Source organism: Castor canadensis, chromosome 9, assembly GCF_047511655.1.
Source record: "Castor canadensis chromosome 9, mCasCan1.hap1v2, whole genome shotgun sequence".
Lineage (NCBI taxonomy): Eukaryota > Metazoa > Chordata > Mammalia > Rodentia > Castoridae > Castor > Castor canadensis.
Window position 1 is genome coordinate 41,858,250 of NC_133394.1, and position 22,969 is coordinate 41,881,218.

General features: G+C 40.5%; 2 long non-coding RNA genes across 3 annotated transcripts; both read right to left on the reverse strand.

The window, feature by feature from the left end:
* Nucleotides 1-450: 450 nt before the first annotated feature.
* LOC141410862 (uncharacterized) lies at nt 451-7,491 on the reverse strand. The gene is made up of 3 exons (XR_012435648.1): nt 7,115-7,491; nt 6,872-6,996; nt 451-4,044 (listed from the first exon to the last, which is right to left on the reverse strand). It is a non-coding gene; the product is annotated as an uncharacterized lncRNA (long non-coding RNA).
* Nucleotides 7,492-7,523: 32 nt separating this feature from the next.
* LOC141410863 (uncharacterized) lies at nt 7,524-21,178 on the reverse strand. 2 transcript variants are annotated; one of them, XR_012435650.1, is made up of 5 exons: nt 20,618-21,178; nt 20,073-20,203; nt 18,903-18,983; nt 11,413-11,549; nt 7,524-9,337 (listed from the first exon to the last, which is right to left on the reverse strand). It is a non-coding gene; the product is annotated as an uncharacterized lncRNA (long non-coding RNA). The 2 variants fall into 2 exon arrangements; XR_012435649.1 differs by having other exon boundaries at nt 20,073-21,178.
* Between the last annotated feature and the right edge of the window lie 1,791 nt (nt 21,179-22,969).

The following is a 22,969-nucleotide window of genomic DNA, read 5'->3' on the forward strand; positions in this document are numbered from 1 at the left end:
TCACAGACTGCACACAGGCAAATCTGAACACCTAACTCTCCTAGAGGTTTTCCTCTCATCTCTGGCTCTAATCCTGCTAGAGATTACTGGGGAAGGGAAAGGGCGCCAGCAATGTTTGTTTATCTGTCATACTCAAGCACTGTAATCTGTATATTTCCAGTGTTGTACAAGGAGCCAAGTCAGTCTATTATATAGGTATTAGCTGCTTTTTTCTCATGGGAAAGCCAGGCTTGGGGTGAGGGAGGTGAGGGGAGCAAGAGAGAAACAATAATTTTACAACTATATACAAAATTAAATAAAACATAAGTATACATTTTAATAAGTGATTATAAAAAGACACTCATATAACTACAATTGGGTCATAAATAAAACAAAGGCTCCTTATTCATCTCTTCCAAATCATGATCCCTTACCTTGCCTTAGGGATGGACACTGCCCTGGCCTTGCTATATTTAAGTTTATCAGCCCCTAAAAACTATAGATTAGTTTTTTTAATTTTTAACTTTATATAAATGGAAACAAACATACTGTATGTATGCCAATTCTCCCAAAATTGATTTATAGATCAAATCAAAGTCTTGACAATTATTTTGACAAGCTAATTATAAAACGTACACAGAAATGTGAAGGGCAGAGAATTGGTGAGACATCTAGAAGAAAATTAACAAAGTGAAAGAACCTGTTCTTCCAACTATAAAAACTTACAAGCTGAACTGAGTAAGATAGTGTGGTGTTGCCCCAGGGATGGACAAATAAATGAATAGGGAAGAACAGAGCCTGAAACAGACACAGTATAGGGGTACTTGATGGTGACACTGCAGGCAACCAGAGAGAGAATGGTCTCTGTGATAAATGTTGTTGGGACAATTGGGTACCAGTATGGGGAAAAACTCATAAACAAAAAACAGCTCTAGATGGATGGAATGCTAAATGTGAAAGACAGTAAAGCTTTTAGAAAATACATGGAGTTGTCCATGTCCACAGGTGCCACAACTGTGGCTTCAACCACAAATAGGACATAGTCAGACAAAAACATTGTGTCTGTACTGAACATGTACCATTTTTTTCTTGTCATATTCCCTAAACAACACAACTCAACTATTTTTACATAGCATTTACATTTTATTAGGTATTACAGGTAATTTAAAGATGATTTGAAGTACACAGGAAGGCATGTGTAGGTTAAATGCAAATTCTCCCTCATTTTATATATATGGCACTTGAGCATCTGCAGATTTTGGTATCCCCAGGGTGAGGAACTGGAACCAACAAACTTTGGATAGTGAGAGGTAACTACCTTCATACCTTTAGGTTGAGAAGGACTTTTTCCTTTTTTTGGTGGGATTGGGGTTTGAACTCAGTGCTTTGTGCTTGCAAAGCAGGTGCTCTACCATTTGAGCCATGCCTCCATTCCATTTTGCTGTGGTTATTTTGAAGATAAGGTTTCTCAAACTATTTGCTTGGGCTGGCCTTGAACTGTGATCCTTCTGATCTCAGCCTCCCAAGTAGTTAGGATTACAGGTGTGAGCCACCAGTCCCCAGCAGAAGGATTTTTTTTAAGACAAAAAAACAGAATTAGACTTAAATCTAGGTTTTATTGGTTCCAAAGACTATGCTCTTTTGACTATGACATGCTTTAATAGAATGACAAATATCTCTGTCCTGTGGCATTCCTTGATGCTGCATTTATATTCATGGAAGAAAAGAGAGAGAGACTTGAATAAAATCTAACAAACCTTGGACAGGTCACTCTCTCTCGCTAGAGAGGATCCACTTTCAGTCTATTGAAAGTATATTCCTTTCCTAATAAACTTCACTACCATTTTCACTACAAAAAACAACTTGGAACAACTTTGGGAATAAGATGGTATTTGTGAACAAACACCATCAGCATTGCTGACATATGATCACCTCCACATCTCCTGTGTGGAATCATGTGTAATTGGTTCAGTTCTGTTCCCTCCACCTGAAGCCGGGGGCAATGAACAGCAGCCAATGAACAGCAGCCTGAGTCACAAGGTTCTGAGGCTCATCACTTCTAGATCCAGGGCTTGGGCTTCCTGTGTATGATTTGTCTTTTGACTTTCTGTCATGTTGGACAATGCCATGATTGCATAATGATGTCCCATGGCCCATAGTAGATGCTGCTATGTCCTGTCCATGTCCCCTCAGACCTCACCTTTGACTCCTCATGGAGGAGTCCTATTGCAAGGACCTTGGCTCTGCCTGTAGACTTTCTCTTGATTTAAAGATGGAGCCAACCAGAAGCAAAGTAAGTACTTTGTTAGCAAATCAGTTCTCTAGAAACAGCCATATGCTAATGATGGATGAGAGTTGTAAGATAGACACCAACATTCTTACCACTTAGCGTAGGAAACTCCAAGGCTAAATCTCCTGAGGAACCCAACCCAAGACAGGGGAGGGAGGAGAGAGCTTAGAGACCAGGGCACAGGCAAAAGAAAGCAAGTAACTAGCCCAAGAAAGTCCATGATATAGAACGGCAGACTGGAGTCCATACTCCTGGATCTAGGAAGTCAGAGGGCCAGCAGAAAAACTGCAGTTAGAGAATGTTTGTTTTCAAGAAGGGGACCCAGACTTTGCAAGACTTGCAGCAGTGGCCATGAGGACATGATCTAAGAACACACAGAGACAATGACATCATGTTGTTATGACTGGATGACTAAGAGAGAAGAGAATTCCAGGACATCTGAAGGACCATTTAGGAATAAGCCAGGTCATTGACAAGTGGAGCTGTGGCTTAGTGTCCTTTGTGGCAAGTTTCTTGTGCACATCCCTGTAAAGTGGGCATGTTGATGCTAATACCACCATCCCTTCCATACTTCGTCCTTCTGGACTCAATAAGGCAGTTCTCAAATGTCCTTCTGTGTCAGTGTTTCTCAGTGGTCAGTGGTCAGTGGTAGAAGGAAGGATCAGGCAGGCATCCTGCTTAACAGCATGGGGTGTAAGCAGAGAGCTAACCAGGCTGCAATATTTACCCACAATGTGCAAAGATATTAATTAGTATTATTTGGTTGCAGATAAGAGGAGCGAGTAACTTGATCTAATACGGGGGGTGGGCAGGGGCCCCACAAAACCCAAGAGCAGGAATGCAGTTTGGCTCAGCAAGGGTCTGGAAGGAATTGAAGGTGCCAGAGCCCACTCTGTTTTCATGCTCTTCTGCTGTTTCTGTATGTCTGCTTCACCCTGCTGACCAGATTCTCTGCTCCTTTGTACACAGACACATGACAGGAATGTGACTCTCTAACATATTTACGAGTTATATTCCCTGAATTTACAAATTCTACTTCCAACCACAGAAAGTCTTCAATCACTAGTGGTTTCAAATTCTGAGGCAGAGCAAGTGAGTGGTATTGTGGAATGTCCGTGGCCCAATCAGTTATGACAAGTGGGCTATGTGTACAGGGTTCAAACATGGAAGGATGTCAGGGAGCCACTGGTGTTAAGGAAAATTTCCACAGAAGATTGAAGGAAATCGGTAGACTTGGAATTGGTAGCACACATCTTTTGATGTGTACTTCAGAGGGAGAAGGTATGACCTGGGAGTGTCAGTTAACTTTCTTAGGTCTCTCCTTCTTCCAATAGAGCAAGAACGGTTTGCACTAAATGCTTCTCATGGCCAATCACAGTTTCAGTTTGAGCATTTATGAACTCAGTGGCCCTCCTTTTCATTCTACGACATTTTCCAAAGCCCAATATCTATTTCTGGTAACTACCAGGGGGACATCTTTACAAAAGAGCCACAATGTTTTAGCCAGGACTCATTTCCCTCTGGAGTTGGTCGGAATTATTTGCCTTCTAGAAAGTAGGTATGAAGTAGGGGAACTATAGGGGCAAACAGCCTGTTTGAGCCCTTCTGTCTCATTCAAACTTCACATGAGGAGAAACTGAAGCCATGTTGCAGGCAGATGGTGAGAGCAGGATGGGCTGCACTTGAGGATTAGCTTCTTCCTTTCCTTACTACATGTTTTCCGTTCCTGTCACATGGCAGTAGATGGTTCATTTGCCTTAATGATGAACTCAAACCTAGATTAAAGGAACAGATGGAATGTGAATAAAGAACCCTTCCCTTGGTCTGCCTCGCTCCTCGTTCCTCCCAACTCCAGTCATTTTCCAATTTTACGTCTAGTACACATCAGATTAGTTTGGAACACCGATCAAGTCAAAGTTGCATCTGATCTAGGATTGCTCACATTCATGCCACTCCCAGAGAAGAGGGCAGGGCCCTGGAGCTCCACCCATTCTCCCAGGTTCCTCCCACTCATAACTACCAAGGCTTCTGTCCCAGGGGAATCCTTTCAGCAGGACCAACAGTTACTGGTCTTCTGTATGAGGAAGTTAACCATTGCTGTGTCCCCATATTTTCCGAAGACTCCCCAGGAGAATGCAATTTGGCAGGAATGGGTGAACATACATCCACCTTACAAACCCCATGTCACTGTAGCAGTTGTCAAGAATAAAAAAAATGCCATAACTACAGAGCACTTCCTATTTTATTTCCATTTTCTCAAATGACCCCATCAGATGATGGTTGTTTGTGTGTGGGCAGGGGGTGGGGGATTTGGGGTTGTTTTTGGTTTTGGCAGTACTGAGGTTTGAACTCAGGACCTGGTGCTTGCTAGGCAATCTACCATTTAAGCCACACACCCAGCAACCCCGCTCCTATTTTTTTTTTTGAGACATCTTTTCACTGTGTAGCCCAGGCTAGCCTCAAATTCTCCAGTCTCCTGCCTTAGCCTCTTGAGTGCTGGGATTGCAGGTATGCCCCACACACCCAGTTAACTCTTAAATCTGTTATGCAAGGTAATTTAACTTTCTGTTAGGTGTGGATTGCAGATCCCATTTCATTTTTCTCCAGGACACTGCCTAGTTTTCCCAACGCCACTAAGAAATAATACACCAATTATGAGCAGTTTAAAAGCTAGATGTGCACTCTATTGTTTGTGGCTTTTTGCATGTGTTTTGCCTCTTGTATTTTATATTATTCCAATGTGAGAATAAAAGTCATGTTTACATACATATTATATGAAGCACTCGGGAAAAATGTATTTAATATGCTTGAATATATTTACAGTTACAAAATTATGCCTTCAATGAGAAAATGCAGAGAGGACCAACGCATTAATTAGTGGCATATAATTTAAATACTTAAGACAACAGTAGCAGTGATTAACTTACATGAAAGTCCACAGGAATTTTAAATCTCTACAAAGCAATGTTTTTCTCTGAGTTTCTTCAGAAGTCTGTAGACTAAGACAAAATGACAAACCAGGCCGAACAGTAAGACAAATGAGTCTGGAAAGGACATATCATTCCAGAGGAAGGCAATTTTGTAGGGGTTTCTTAGGTCACCATACAGGTGGCTTAGCCCTTGTCTGCTATTTTGGAAGGATCAAAAATGCTCACCCTTCAGAGGTGTTGGTGGACATTGAAAGAATTTCACTGACTTGATGATGTGAGGGGTTGTTAGGGTCGGGGGGTGGGCAGACTCCACCCATTATATTCTTTTTCCTTCAAGATATTTCTTCTTGGCAGTCTTGCTAACCTAAATTATGAAGTAGCTTGGGGACTGGTTTCCTTTTCAGTTTTTCAATTGATTTTTTACCACTTCTTTATTTAATATTTAACTTAGACTAAATGATTTTGGAGCAATCTGTGAGCCAGAACTGGTCTTGACACCCTCTTTATCTTCATGGGTCTTCCAAAACCAAGCCTCAAATTCAGATAAGCTAAGGAGAAATGAATACTTACCTTACAAAAGCTGCCCCAAGACAAGGAACTTCATTCTCAGCAATCTGATTGGGATTGTTCTCCCTCAAACCCTCTCTGTAGAAAATCACTTCTATGCCAGGTGCTGGTGGCTCACTCCTATAATCCCAGCTACTTGGGAGGCTGAGATCAGGAAGGTTGTGGCTTGAGGCCAGCCTGGACAAATAGTTCATGAGACTTCATCTCCAAAGTAACTAGAGCAAAATGCATTTGGAGGTGTGGCTCAAGCAGTGGAGTACCTGTTCTGCAAGTACAAAGCCCTGAGTTCAACTCCAGTTCCACAAAAAAGAAAAAGAAAATCACTTCTATAATTGAAAATTCTCTACTTTGTTTGCCTAACTTTATGATTCTGTTGTAATTTTTTCCCTAATTTCTGCTAGAGCTCAGGAAAAAAAAGCTGGTATTTTGATGAGATCAGCACTAAAAATGTTAGATCAAAGAATGTTCTGAGTAGCATTAAGAAGACTATTGTAGGGACCCAGTGAGGTGCCCAGCTACTCAAGAGGCAGAGATGAGGAGGATTGGAGTTCAAGGACAGCCCAGGCAAACAGTTAGCTAGACCCCATACCAGCTGCACCTGTCATCCCAGCTACACAGAAGGTGTAAATAGGATTGTAGTCCAGGCTGGTTCATGTAAAAATTTGAGACTCTAGCTGAAAAATAACTAAAGCAAAAAGGGCTGAGGGCATGGTAGACCCCTGCCTAGCAAGTACGAGGCCTTGAGTTCAAACTCCAGTACCACCCCCCTTACCACCACCACCAAAAGAAAAGAATAATGTAATTTTTAAAAATCCATTTCTTCATTCACATTCATTTAGCAAAGGATAAGCATGTAGCTGTTAGGAGACATTAGTTTGTAAAAATAAAAAGCCCAATTCAAACTAGCTTAACGAATAAAAAGATTTACTGGCTCATTTAACTGGAATGTCCAGACAAAGGGCAGGCTGGGGTTGATTTTCTTCAGTGGTTCAGCATGGCATTTTTCTTCATGCTAAGTGTCTGCAGAAGTTCCAGACTCACACCCTCACATCACTTGGTCAATGGCCCATAGACTGGGGCACAAGGAATGAACTGTGCTCAGTACCTTCCCCAAGTATGTGTGCATGAGCTGGTTGTCCTATCAAAAACCCAGTACCGTCAGGATGCAGGAAGGAGGAAGTCACACTGGGTCAGCAGTCAGCAAATGTCCACTATAGAATGTGTGCTCCACTGTGTGGGAGATAAAAATGTGAATCAGATCACTGACAGCTCCCAAGACCTCAAACAGAAAAGTTTAAGATCTATTTTCCAAATCCCTGTACATCGACGTGCTTCACTCCAGACTTACCCAACTTTGATGCTGTAATCAAAGCCTCATGAAAGACAGTATTGTTCCATTTTGCGTGACTCCATGGGCTCTGCAACCTGGGGTGACAGCACTTATATAATGAAAAAGACAGCACATGGGTAAGAAGAGAAAAAGCATCCAGAATACTGATTTCTTTCACTCACTGTGTGTTAGTTTTGTTCATAACTAGCTTCTCATTCTGCACAGGGAAAAAGTAAATGAAACATTATAGTCTTTCTTACTGGAAGGAAAGAATCTCTTTTTTTATTATAAATTTTTTATTAGGATATATTCATTATGGGGGGATTCAAGGTGACAATTCTGATCAGACTTATATTGTACATTATTTATATTTCCCCATTGTCTCTCCCTCTCAGCCCCCTCCCCACCCCACCCAAAGCAACTGCAAGAGATTTCTTTGGAAGGAAAGACACTCTTGTTTTAAGTTATTCTCACACACTTGCAGGCTTCATTTGATTTTTGCTTGGAGGCTGTCACTGTGGGAGGCTCAACAATGGCCTCTAGAGATGTCCTCATTGGAATCCCTTAGAACTGTGAATGTTACCTTACATGGCAAAGGGTCTTTGCAGATGTGACCAAGAGAAGGATCTTGAGACTTGAAGGTTGTCTTGGATTAAACATGTGGGTCTGGTGTAATCACGAAGCCCTTCTAAGAGAGAGGCAGGAATGTCAAGAAAAGAGGAGCTGGAATGACAGACCCACAAGCTGGAGTGACAGACTTGGAAGAGGGAGGAAGTGGACCTGGAGCCAAGCAATGCAGGTGGTCTCCAAAAGCTGGAAAAGAAGAGGAAACTGATGCTCCCCTGGGCCTCCACAGTCATCAGCTCTGGCTACACCTCGCTTTTAACCCCTAGGATTCACTTCAGACTTCTGAACTCCAGGACTCCCAGTGAAAAGGTTGATGTTGTTTTAAGCTACTCTGTTGGTGATAATTTGTGACAGCAGCAAGGGGGACTAAGCCAATCGCAGTGCCATTTCCAGACTTACCTTTTTTCTCTGCAGCTGCCTCAGAGAAATCTTTCTATAAAACTCTTCTGTTTGCTGAAAACTTTTCACAGGCTCCATATAATCTGGGAAATAACAGCCAAGCTCCTTCCCAAATTGCCTTCCTCTCTCCCCACAGTTCTCACCCTTTGTCCTGCCCTGTCTTTCCTCTTCCCTTTTCCTTCCTTTCTTTGGTTTCCACTAGAGACCCTAGGCTTTTGCACATGCTGTTCCTCTGTCTGGTAAATTCCCTTTTTCAGGGGTGGTGTACTGGGGTTTGAACTAGGGCTTTGCGCTTACAAAGCAGGCACTGTACTTCTTGAGCCACTCCTCTAGTCCATTTTTCTGTGGTTATTTTGGAGATGAAGTCTCTCTTGAACTATTTTGCCCAGGCCAGCCCAATCTCAATCTCCCAATCTCACCCTCCCAAAGTAACTAGGATTACAGAAGTGAGCCACTGGTGCCTGGCTTCAATTCCCATTCTTTAACACCTCCTGGACTATAGAGACTTTGGGAGTGCCCTGGGCAAGGCTAGCTGCTCCCTTCTTAATGTTCCCATAGCATTTCCTGTGAACCTGGATGATGTGAAGCACTGGCTGTTCTGGGCTGCCATTTTACTGTTTGAGTCTGCATCTCCTGGCCAGAGCTGAGACTCCTAAGTGGAACCATGGAAGAGTCCAATTAATATTTGCTAATCTTGACTCCAAGATTCTAGTGAGCACACCAGCCCTCCTCCTTCCTCTAATGTAGTGTAGATGGGCTTTTAAATAGTTTTCCTCTGAGTTGACTTTTACCAAATACACCTCCGTCTTAGTCACAAGCTTTGCAAGCCAGAAAAAATGCTCCAGGAGCACCCGGGTGGGGAACCCAGGGTATTGGTGTATAGTTTGAGTACAACCCTTGTGCTTATGGACACAAATATAGCAACATCAGGCTCCACTTGGGAATAGTTTTAGAAATGAAGATATACATGAATTTCAAATCATTGGATGTTAAAGTTAATATTTAACTAATGATCTTAAAGTACTTTTTTAAAAAAGACATAAAAGCGAGAGAGGCTAAGGTGCTTTGGCCTGTTACCTGGAAGAACCAGGGAATTGTCTATTGTTAATTTACCCTGACCCTCTTGCACTCCAGTCTGGGGCACAAAGGTTGTTGTTTCTTCCACTATTCCTTTGTCGCAGCATCCGCCAAGTGCCAGCAAACCATGAAAAGAGCCTAAGAGAGCAAGAAAGATTGAGAAAGAAGAGGTGGATAAAAGTCAAGATTAGGCAATCAAAAATGGAAAAATAATTACATCAAACTTTGAATGTTGTCGTGATGGAGTTCCAAATCACATAACCAGAGAACTGGGTGCAAATGTAGGTTTTGTGAATCCTGAAACTTATACAATCTTGGGCTCTCTTTCAGGAAAAAAACACAAAAATATGCGTGTGATGGTGGATCCCCCCTGTAATCCTAGCTTCTTGGGTGGCTGAGATCAGGAGAATCACTATTTAAGGACAGCCTAGGCAAATAGTTCCTGAGAGTCCCATCTCCAAAATAACCAGAGCAAAAATGGACAGGGGGTGTGTGATAAAGTGCCTGCTTTGCAAGTGCAAAGCCCTGAGTTCAAACTCCACTCCCACCCAGACAACAACAAAACAAAAACAAAGCCCCCCAAAATATTACTTGCTAATTTTACAGAAACAGATGTCCAAGTGAACCTATTGGCCTGGGCAATGAATTCCCAAAGCTTATTTCACAGTAGTGGAAGTCCACAGTTGGTACTTGCTGCTTAGACAGACATACATCTCCCTCCTCTCTCCCAGCCCTGTCTGAGAGCATGAGCCTATAGTTTCTATTATTGACAGTATTCATGATGCCTTTGGATCTTGAGTTGACTGTTGAAAACTCTGCAAAGGCTAATGTCCTAGAAAGTTAGAGATTTGATTGTTTTTCAAGACTCTAAGCAGGGTGGTTGTGACAATATCATCAATGTCACTTAAATTTAAGGATTCAGTTTCATCAGAAAAATAGCTTTCATCCTTCTGGCAATTATGTACGTATATTTAGACAAGGTTCTTAGGGAAACCCCAGTGGGCCTCACCGTGTGAGATGCTTGCTGTTCAGACCCTTTGGGCTACTGAGTTCCCCAGAACTGCTCCCGTGGACCTTGTGCGCTGGCTTCAATGCAAGGAGACACAGTTCAAAGTGTGGGGGCCTTAACATTTCCCAGACAGCTATTAACCAATGGAGGAGGGAGGGGTGGGAGAATGTGCCACTTTCCCTCTCCTGCAGTGGCTCAACCTAAAAATGTAATCCCACAAGTTTGTTAGAGAGTGCCAGTTGATGCAGGGTGGTCAGCTCTTCACTGTCTCCCTTCCCAGCCTCACTTTCCCACCTCCATATTTCTGCCTCCTGGGATTTATCTCCAAAGCAAGCTCTCTGCCCCAGGTCTTTATTTCAGTGACTGCTTTGAGGTAAACACATGACTACTTATAAGGAAAATCAAGACTTTCATGATTTGATTATGGGATAGAGAGAAGATAGTTTTCTGCTCTTTCATTTTGAAGTCTCATTGCACTTCCTAATCACTTGGTAACTCAAGATGCTGTGCTTCTCTCTCCCCTGACTGGCAGCCACTCCCTTTCCAGGGGCCATCCCTGTCTACAATCTCAAATTATAGCACCCAGAACCAAACCAGATCATACTCAACAGTAATGGAGGACTATGTAATGCAAACCTGCCATTGAAGAAAAGACTATTTTCTGCCACTCTTGGACTTGACTTGGGAAGCTCGCAAAAAGACACGTGGAAACAATTGCAATGAAAAGATTTTATGTATTTGGGAGCAATGCTTATTTACTCAAATTATCCTTATAATTAGATCCCACCATGTTAAAGCATTTTAAGAATATCTTAGATCTTATTTTCAAAGCTATAGGTTTTTATTATCTATTATTTTTTGGTAGAAACAAAAGTGACCTAGTTTCAGTCTTCAGTTAGAATTTTGTATTCTTCACACTCACATTTTTTTTCTGCTGAATATGCAAAGTGATTCTTTTGTTTGAGGAATCCCCAAGCAGTTCTTGTTAGCAATAGTAACATTTCACATTTTTCTGTTAAGGCAAGCCTCATGTAAATACCAAGTACAGAAGCTTCAGGCTTTATTCTAACCCATCAAAGCCATCTTGACTTTTCTGTTTTGTTTTTATAACTTTGAATATGAGAGAAAAATCCATTAACTTTACCCTCTTTTTAAAACAGACTCACTGAGACTTCATCAGTTAGAATAAAGAGATTAAACTAACCTTGAGTTGTCAGGTAGCTGACTATTAACTTCAAATGCTGGGAAGATTCTGGTTTCCCTGAAGGAGAGAACTTCAACTAGACTCACAAGTGAGGTCCCTGAAGAAGAACCTGGCTTCCAAACCTGACATTCTTTGACCTGAATGAGGCATAAGAAAACACGTAGCTCTGAGTTACCCACAGAAACACTGGAGCACTACATATCCCCATTCAAACGTGGTAACAAGAAAAGGGCAGCTTTGGTGCTTCTAGAGAAGTGGGAGATTTTCTGCCCCTCGCCCACTCCAAACCATTTATAGGTCTGAAGCTTTGACTCAGATGTACACCCTATGGATATGTGATGAACTGAATTGAGCTCACCCCTAAATTCATGTTGAACCCTAACCTCTAATTGGATGGTATCTGGAGATGAGGACTGCAGTAAATAGTCAGGTCTAGATGAACTTAAGAGACAGTAGCAGGTGTGTGTGTGTGTGTGTGTGTGTGTGTGTGTGTATGTGTGTGTCAGTGATGGGTGATTAATGTCTATATAAGAAGAAACATTTCATGTGCAAGGGCTTGAATTTGAGCCTTAGCACAAGAAAGCAAATCAAAGAAGAGCTATCAGAGATATCACTGTCTCTGGTTCTTTCTCTGTTACATGTGCAGCAGTTAGAAAGTAAGAGAGCCTTCATCAGGGCCCAATCCAACTGCACCCTAATTTTAGATTTGTAGTTGCTAGAACCAAGAGAAAAATTAATGTCTGCTAGCTAAACTCATATTGTTATGCAGCCTCAGCAGATTCAGACAATGTATAAACTCCACTAACACCATTCAGGTATATAGAGGACTCAAATGTTCTCTGTTTCTCTGCTAGAGCCTTTTAACTTGTTATTCTTCTTACAATCACATTTCCTAGAAGCAAACATACAATGATCACAGACCCGAATGAAACGGGTTTGGTTGCTTCTTAAATTTTCATGTTTGTTAGATATGAAATTGTTACCAATCCGTATACCTCAAGAGGGTGAATTTTACTATAAATACATATGTCAATAAATCTGGATAGAAGAAAAAAAGACTGGGCTAGGAGTGTAGCTCAAGTGGTAGAGTGCCTACCTTGGAAGGACCAGGCCCTAAGCTCAACCTCTAGTACCAAAAAAAAACAATAACAAGAAGAACAAAAAAGATCAAATGTTTGGGAAACAGATTTCCATGAGGAAAGCCTGTAATGGTTGGGTTTATTTAATTTAGGAAAGAAAAATTTAGGAAAAACTTAATAATATTTTAAATCCAAATATCAGTTTCCCATTCCATTTAAAGGGTTACTTTGTACCATTATATTTAATAAAAAGGAAAAAATAATTTGACCTCAAATAGTGTACTTGGGTGTAGGCTGGCATGAACTGGGCTTCCACTCTCATAGAGTGCTTGTTGATCTGCCCAGCTCCAGGCCTTTTCAAACCTACCAGCCTGAGTTTTGCAGAAGTACCTGTGTATTCTCTAAAGTGTTCTGGAGGTGCCTGTGAAAAAATTATCCACTCCCACCACCACTTATACACATACCCCAAGGATCAACACACATTCTTGGAAGTAATACAGACTAAATACATAAAAGAGAAACTTTTTCCTAATTGACTTGTAAGAGAACAATGACAGAGATGACTCCATTTTGGATGAGGGAGACACTTTAGAAGCAGACATGTGAAAGGGGGATGGGAAACAAGAAGTTTCTCACAGAAATAACAGCCTCTAATAAAAAAAAACCAAAGTTCAGCTGCAAGATGTAGGCCCCAAGGCCAGGACAAGCTGACCAGACCGTTTAGAAACATCCTATTCCATAAGAAGGGGGCAGCAAGTGGACGGGTACAGTGAGGAGCTGACTTGGTGGCAGCCAATTGCAAATGTAGTTTCAAGGTGGAATGGTTGGACCTAAGCCAGGAAGCACCCTGCATCACTCCTAGACTTAGCTATACTATGGCTTTAGCTTTCCAAAGCTAAAGATAGCTTTGCTATCTTCCAATAAACATGTGCTTGTTTTACTCTTAACTCTTGGCCCAGCATCTTCAGTCATCAACTACACCAGGACATGAACTTGGGTCAACAACTCAGTGTCACTTCTATCCTATTTGTACCCCATCATCCTCTCCTCTTCCCCCTCCTACTGGTTCTCTCTTTATGTTCCTGTCCTTTTTTTTTCTAGAAATATGGATCTAGAATCCACATATGAGGGAGAACATGCAGTATTTGCCTTCCTAAGTCTGGCTTATTTCACTTAACATGATAAACTTCAGTTTATGAACTTTCCTGAAAATGATGTAATTTCATTCTTTTTAAATTTTTTAAAAAACTTTTTCTTTTGCTTTTCATTCTTCTTTACAGCTGAACACTACTCCATTGTGTTTATATAGCACACTTTCTTTATCCATTTATCTCTTGTTGAACACCTAGGCTGGTTCCATAGCTTGGCTATTGTGAACAGTGTTGCTATAAACATGGGTGTGCAGGTGTCTCTAATGTATAATGACAGAACACCTCTCTTGTTCCAAGTCTGTAACTCTGAATTTCTCAAAATACCTGTATCAGAATTATCTCATGTATGAAAATGGAAAAATGAGAACTGTGAAACTGTTCAAAGAATGGGGGAAGGGGGGATAAGCGAGAATGATGGAGGGAGTAAATTCAAGTATGAAATATTATAAGAACTTTTGTGGATGCCATAATGTACCCCCACCCAGCACAACAATAAAAAAAAAATAAAACAAAGAAAAATCTAGATACTTGAAAATGAGTATCTAGAAAATGGGTCTGTGAATCTGCATAAGACATCTCCTGGTGAGATCCTGCTGAATACCTTCCCTGGCTTCTTTGCCTGCCTTGTCCTTTCTCTCTTACTTTCTCCTGACAGCCTTCTCCTCACCCCCAATAAGTTCTTGCACAAGAATTCCAGTTTTAGGCCCTGTTTCTAGGGAACCTGATCTAAGATAGCCTCCAATTAATAGGGAATGTAATCTAGGTGCTGTAATGGAGCAGCACCTTATACCTCAGTATAAGGACTGGAGATGTGGCTCAAGCTGTAAAGCACCTGCTTTGCAAGTGTGAAGCTCTGAGTTCAAAACCCATTACCACCAAAAAAAATAGTTGGTATAATAAAGATCAAGTGGATATACATGAAATAAATAACAAATTGAAAAGTTAACAAAGTTATCAAATCTTTAACTACACTAAGAAAAAGAGAGAGAAGACTCAAATAAATAAAATCATAGATTAAAAGGGAGAGATTACAACTGACACCACAGAAATACATGGGATCACTAGAGATTATCATGAACAAATGTGTCAACAATTATAGAAAAAGGACAAACTTCTGGACATTTATACCTTCCTGTGAATGAATCATGAAGAAATAGAAAACCTAAATGGACCAAAACAAGTAGTGAGATTGGGTCAGTAATAAAAACTCTGCTATCAAACAAAAGTCCCACCAAGCACTTAAAGAATAACTAAGTCCAGTTCTTCTTAAGCTATTCAAAAAAGTGAGGAGGAGGGAATTCTTCTAAACAAATTCCAAAAAGCCATCATTACCCTGGCACAAAAACGAGACTAGGACATAACAAACAGAAAATTATAGGCCAGGACACTTGACAAACATAGCTGCAAAAAGCATCAACAAAATGCTACTGAAGCAAATCCAACAGTACATTGATAAGATTATTCATCATGACCAAGTAAGACATCCCAGGGATGCAATGATGGTTTAATGTATTCAAATCAGTAAACACGATATACCAAATCAATAGAATGAAGGATGGAAACTATGTAATTATCTCAAAAGATGCAGAAGCTGGGTGCTTGTGGCTCACTCCTGTAATCCTAGCTACTTAGGAGACAGAGATCAGAAGGATCATAGTTTGAAGCCAGCCTGGGCAAACAGTTCATGAGAACCTATTTCAAAAGTACCCAATGCAAAAAAGAGCTGGCAGAGTGGCTCAAGTGGTAGAGTGTCTCCCTAGCAAACATGAGGATCTGACTTTAAACTCCAGTACTGCCAAAAAAAAAAAAAAAGAAAAGAAAAGAAAAAGAAAAAATGCAGAAAAGTCATCTGATAAAATTGAACATCCCTTCATTATAGAAATGTATAAAAATAAAATTAGGCAAGAAGGAATGTATATTAATCTAGCAAAGGCCATGTATTATAAGCCAACAGCTAACATGATACTGAATAGGGATAAGCTGGAAGCTTTCCCTCTATGATCTGAAACAAGCAAAGGAGGCCCAGTTTCACTATTTTTATTCAACATAGCCAGAGCAATCAGGCAATAAAGAAATATCATTATATTCAAACTGGAAAAGAGGAAGTCAAATTGTGACATGTTTGCAGATGACATGATCTTATATACAGAAATTTCCAAAGACCCACACCAAAAAAACTGTTAGAATTAGTAAATGAGCAAAGTTGTTGGTTACAAAATCAGCACCCAAAACCCAGCAGCATTGCCAATAATGAACTATCTGAACTAGAAATCAAGAAAGCAATTCCATTTACAAGTTATTAAAAAAAAACAAAACCCTAGGAACAATTATTTATCAGTGCTGGTGGTTGAACCCAAGGCCTCACACATATTCCACTCTACCACCAAATTACATCCTTAACCTTTGGGAATAAATTTAATCACAGAGGTGAAAGCCCTCTACAACAAAAACTATAAGACATGATGACATTGTAGGAATGGTTTTTGCTGGTTCTGTGGTGAATGTTATTTATATTTTGATGGATTGCATTGAATCTGTAGATTGCTTTGAGTAGTATGTCCATTTTAACAATACTGATTCTTCCAGTCCATGAAAAATCAACAGATGGGGAGAAGATGATGAAGAGGTACTAAGCCATAGTTAGAGAGGAATAAGATGTTCTAGTGTGCCCTTGTTTAGCTACTACTACAATAGTACTATAGATACTGTGATACTGCAATACTGTATTTAAAAAAGCTAGATGAAAAGGTAATTGATGTTTTCACTATAAAGAAGTAAGTGTTTGAGGAGATGGATATGTTTAACCTGATTTGAACATTACACAATGCATGTGTTTATAAAAACCTCACATGGAACTCCACTAATAAGTATATTTATGCTTTCATACATCCATTAAAATTAATAAAAATATTGATATTTGGCTTTTTTTTTGGTAAGACTGGGGTTTTGGTAAGACTTAGTGCTTTGCACTTGAAAAACAGATGTTCTACCACTTGAGCCACACCTCCAGTCCATTTTGCTCTAGTTATTTTGGAGATGGGATCTCACAAACTATTTTCCCCTTACTACAACTTCCCAAGTAGCTAGGATTACAGGCATGAGCCACTGGCACCCAGCTGACATTTACTCTTTCTAATGTCCCTTGAGACTTACTTACAAAGTATGTTGCTTATCTTCCTAGTGTTTGGAGACTTTCCTGTAATTGTAAGAGGTGCTCTGTCTACTTTTGCTGAAAAGCTCTGACTCCTTGGGCCCATGAATTAATTACTACCAAGAGAAAAGCATGGTGTCTGTCCTCCATTTTGTATCTGTCTTCCCTCTGAGCCACTCTCTCTGCAAGTCATCTTGCAACCACCTTGGGATCAAGGAAGGAAGGAATGATGATAACAGCTGCATAACAAGGGTCAGAAACTACCCCCAACAGTAGACCTTCCTAAGGATAGATCACCTGCCAGTTGAGAAGAAATCCAGATATCAACTCCAGAACCTCTCCCAGAGCCCTTGGACTGAGATAATGGTCAACCAGCACACACCTGTGTGTGCTGTTTAACTATGCATAGCTTTGTCTCCTGCCCCCAGTTCTTTTGTCAACTTAAACCTATAGCCCAAGTCTGAAGACGGCTGAAGATGGGCTGAGTGCTAACTTTGCCTCTTCTCTGGCTTGTTCCCAGCCATGTAATAAACCTCCTTTCTTTTCACAATGCCTCTTCATTTGGCAGTTAGGGGTGGGTGACCAGACCTGGCATATGGAATCTCAGGAGTTTGGATCTTGGATCCAAAACTTCCACTTCATTATTATTCTGTTACTTATTTCATATTAATTCCATTTATGTCAAGAGAATACTTTGTATCATATCAAAGTTCAATAATAAAAGCAGAGCCTAGGATACCAGTTTCTTTATCTATCTGATACGTCTCCCCTGGCATGTGTATATCCCAGTGGATGTGCTTTTCATGCATATACATTCATGCTTATGTTTATGTGGATTTGTAACTGGGAATTAGCCTTATGCAAGGACGGCACAATCTCTGCAAAGCAGCGTAAGCTTTTGGTAAGTGAAGATGTACGTGAGGCAGGTAGAACAAGAAGGTGGAATTCAAACCATCCACTGGAGCCTCTCAAGGACACAGTGAAGCTCATATCAATTTGTTTTTTTTTTTTAAATAAGAAGCGGGGAGGGGGAGAAGAAGAAAAGGGAGAATGGAGGGGGTAAATCTAAGATATAGTGTTAGCACATATGTGAATATCACAATGTATCCCCTGTACAACTATTATATGCTAACAAAATATTTTTTAAATATTCAGGTAACATATTCATTGCATTTTTTGTGTATCAATACATTTCCAACTGCCTTATAGTTACATATAATATGTAATTATATATCAAGTTACATGTATAATTATATATTATATATATTATAAGAAATATATGGAAAGTAGAAATTCAGTCTTGATAATAATTGAATATAAAAATTATATATTATATAGTATAATCATACAATCAAATTCTATATATAATAGATATAATTATATGTTAAATATATTATTCTACATAGAATTATAATCAAGACTGAATTTCTATTTTCCATATATGTCATCAATGCCTAAAAATGACCTTCAGTAAGTAACAGGTAATTAACTCTGTTTTGGGTACACCATCTTCCAGATTGTGACTCACAGCAGCAATGGACATACAAACGATCATTCATAGCTAATGATTGAGCAGGTAAAATGCTTACTCAATCCATCCCCCCACTTCCACCAAATTCTTGTTGAAAATTTACATATCAGAATATCATTGTGATTGAAGACCTAATATGAATGCCTTAAGCATTCTATTTCAATCAGCCAACACTTTTGTAAAAGTAGGACATGCTTCTGAAGATGCACTGATACTGTGATTTAATACTGTTTGAGAATTATTGCATGACAAATTTTAAGTCAGGAAAGTAAGGAAACCTGCAAAGCAATGACTGTCAACTGCCCAAGGATGACCAAATAGGGCATGTTCACTATAGGCATGATCCCCACTTCAGGCAGGCCTCCCACCAGCTTCAATGACTAATCTTGAGAAGACTTTTAAAACTAGTACTATTTCCCTTTGGGTCATCATGGAAGATATTTAAGTAAACAAAACTAGAGTGTCTACCAACCTCCTAGATCTCATACTAAAGTTCTGGTATATAAAACTTAAAAGATTAAAAAGTATAGTTTGTACCTTAAAAAACAGATTTTGTAATTATCAAACTGGCATCTTACCTAGTCTCTTAACATCTGTGGATGTCAGTTTATCCCTGGCTGAGCCACGGACCCACAACAAAGGAAATGCTGAAGGGTGTTCTTCAACAAAAAACAGGAAAATAATTCCAGATGCAAGGAAGAAATGAAGGGCAATGAAAAGCAAAAATATTAAAAGGCAATTATCATAAATGCAAGTCTAATTTAATATTGCTCATATAAAATAATCATATATATCTATATAGATATATACAATAACATTCTAGTAAGGGTATGATAAATGAAGTAAAAATATTTTTAAGTTCTTGCACTTGCCAGGAGGAGGACAAAATTCCCAGTCAATATTAGATTTTAATGAGTAAAAAGGACGCATGCTATCTTCTAGATAATACCTAATAAAAGATAAAATGTTGTATGACCTCTAACTTCGTAGTAGGGTGGAGCATATGGGATAATAATAATAAGAAAAACCTTAAGTGAACCCAGCTACTAGGGAAGTAGAGGTAGGAGGATCAGAGTCCCAGGTTGGCCAGGGCAAAAGTAAAAATTGTAAAAAACAATCTAAAAGCAAAATGACTAGGGTATGGCTCAATTGATAGAGTGCTTGTCTAGCAAAAATGAGGCCCTGAGTACTGCAAAACAAAACACCTCAAATATATTCCAAGGAAACCAAGAAAGGAGAGAGAAATGAAAAAGAAACAGATAGAACAAATGGTCATTAATAAACCGATGTATTTAAACCCATGTAAAAATGCCCATATTAACAGACAAAGATAGCCAGACCGAATAAATTGTGTAACTCTAAATATATGCTGTTTATAAGAGGCACTCTAAAACAGCTACAGAAAAGTTGAAAATAAGAGTGGAAAGAAAAGACTACATACTCCCCAGGGATATTTGATAAACATGTACTTGTACATGTGTAATAATACATACTCTGATTTATATAAGGCAGAAATTGATATAACTGCAGAATAACAGAAACTTATGTACGTCATGGGAGATTTTTTATCTCTTAATAACTGATAGAATAAGCAAACCAACATTCCAGTACAGAAAATGTGAACATGATCAAAACCTTAAGTATATTCTTAATTTACTACAAACTTAACTACAAAAACCTGACTTCGATGACAAACATGGAACATCACAGAACTCATCAAACCCTTTTCAAGTACACATAGCACTTACCAAAACTAACCATACACTGGGCCATCACGTATGCCTCAACAAACTTCAAAGGCGTGATAGCATGCAGAACATGTTCTCTAACCAAATTGTAGCACTTGATACATCGATTGAATTTATTATTGAAGACCTTCCTACAAAGAAAATGCCAAGCACAAACGATCACTCAGTAAATTATTCCTAACATTTAAGGAATAAGCAATGCTGTTTTTCCATTGACCAGGAAGGTTTTGGCCTGTGGAGTTATCCCAGTACAGAGAGCCAGGCAGAAGCTCCTGAAACTTACCCTTCCTATACATGCTACCCCTACACAACGTAGATGACAAATGAAAGACGGTATCATCTTCACGGGGGGAGCTGGTGAAGATTAGTAGCCCTTTTAAAAATCTAAAGGGTAAAAATCTGAGTTCCCTAACATAACTTTTTTTGGCATTACTGGAATTTGAACTCAGTGCTTTGTACTTGCTAGGCAGGCTCTCTACTATGCCTCTAGCAATTTTTGCTCTGGTTATTTTGGAGATAGGATCTCACTTTTTGCCCAGGCTTACCTGGACCACAGTCCTCCTATTTATGCTTCCTGCCATCATAGGGATAACAAGCATGCACAACCATGCTCAGCTTTTAACTGTTAAGATAGGGTCTTGAAATGTTTTTGCCCAGGCTGGCCTGAAGCCTCGATTCCCCACATCTCAGTCTCCCTTATAGCTTGAGATGACAGGCGTGTGCCACTGGGCCCAGCTATTGGTTGAGATGTGGTTTTGTGAACTTTTTGCCCAGACTGACCTGGAACTGTGATCCTCCTGATCAATAAGCCACGTGATGATTTGTTGACTATGTTAGGCCCTTTCCAGGATGGTTTGTTCTCTTAGGGATTTGGGTTTGCCTTTGCTTTTCAGAGCTCCAGCCAGCACCACCATCTAGGGGCTTACAAGAACCTGATTCGCAGGCATGGACTCCCATAAAACATATCATCCAAAGAAGGGATCCATGCTCCAGTGTAGACGGACAGGAGTAGGCCCATGGCCACGGGACCCACTGGGTGTATTGCACCAGCCTGGTGGCATTGCTCAGTACCAGCTCAGAGGGAATGCCTATACCTATGGGTGCCATCTTTTAGGATACACTATCCGCACTGATTTAGAAACTCCACGTGGCACCATGATCCTAGTGGGATCCCAGATTCAAGAGGTGAAAGCAGGCACTGGCCCCACTTACCTTCAGTGCTCATTGGAAAATTTTATTCTTCCATTCCTGCAACTTTGGACTGGCAGAGTTGAAGACTCTACTCCCCTATAGGTGCGTTTTGCTAAGGGACAAAGCAAGAGTCCTGTTAAACTGCAAGCTACAATTGACAGCTAAGCATCCTGGATTCCTCTTGTCTAAGAAGCACCAAATTGGCAGGGTTAGTTGATCTTAATCAGCAAGATGAGGTAGGGTTGCTGGCTCACAGTGGGGCAAGGAGGGTGTGTGTGTAACTTAAGGACACACTCCAGTGTCCCTTGTTCCGCATTGCCTATTTGTAACTGAGAAGAGACAAGTACAGCTGGCCTGAGCACAGCATGGTGACCAGGGGTCCAGACTCCTTAGGAGTAAGGTTTGCTGTACTATGCAGATGTGCAGAAGTGTCAGCTCAAAGGGAGGGGAATTTCAGGGTGGAGCAGGAGACTGATGAGTCCACTTGTGCACCTGGGACTATTTTCAGGGACAGAAGTGGCACTTTGCCCTGCTAACCTCACTCTTGTAAGTCTACCCACCCCCAGGAAGACACTCATGGGAACCCTGGAAAAGCAGCCCCAACAAATGTCTGCATGAGTGGATCTGCCACCATGGTGCTGTCTGCTGGGGTGCCCTCACTGTGGTGCTGAGAGCAGTCAGCTGACAGCCTCTTGCTTCAGGCCCTCAAGGTCCCCTGCAGGTGTAAGCTGGATGAGCTCTCTCTTGGAGCTCCCAGCCAATGACTGAAGGCAGCATGGCACCAGGATCTGGTCATTTCAGTCCACCATCAGTCTCCTTTGTGAGTGATCTTTGCACTAGCACTCCATGATGTGCTGGTAGGGACTTTCTCAGGAACCCTGAGGCTCTTCCTAGTCAATCTTCCTTTCTGGCTTTTCTCCTTTCCTTGGTGTCAGACCTGAAGATTTTCCTGGCACTCTTGCTGTCTCGCTCCTTTGTCTGTCACAGGTGGTATCCTTAACTTCTTGCACTTCTCACTCCCTCTTGGGGTTAGAGATCTGTTTTGGGACTCTCTTGGTTCCCCAAACTGGCAAGCCTCTATCTTAAAACTACAGAGATGAGGCAGCTGCCTGCAGTCTCACACCCAGGTAGTATTTCTTACACTTAGGAACAAGTCACTTATTTCTGTGTCTTCCCTCCTTATTACATAAACCTAATGAAGAACAGTGGCATTTGACAAAGAGTGAAGTCTTAGTTTTCTATTATTTTACACTTGGAAAAGTTATAACATAGGTACGGGCTTTCTTTTTGCTCTTCTGCTCTTAAGCCCAGACAGCAGCTCCAGTGAGAGCAGGAGACAAGTCCTGTCTGTATGTGCTAACAAGATGTGTGCACTGGAGCATGGACCTGGGTTGCCGAGGGTCTGGGTGCCTTGTAAGGATATTGCTCCTTAGAAACAAAGCACAGAGACCTCATTCTCTCTCCTCGCCTACTCCTGGAGCCAGCCTCACCATTATCCAGTCTGGATCCACAGAGTCACGGGAACATTTTTAGGAATAAAATGTATTTAATAATGAGACCTGGCATTATTGTGATGAACTCAGAAAGGAAGCTTTTTATAATTAAGGTTTCTCTTAATATCCCTTGTCAATTAGTAGGCAACAGCCACAGTAAAGATATTATCTGTTCTCTATGGAATAAAAAGCAAAACACAAAGTTTTAATAAC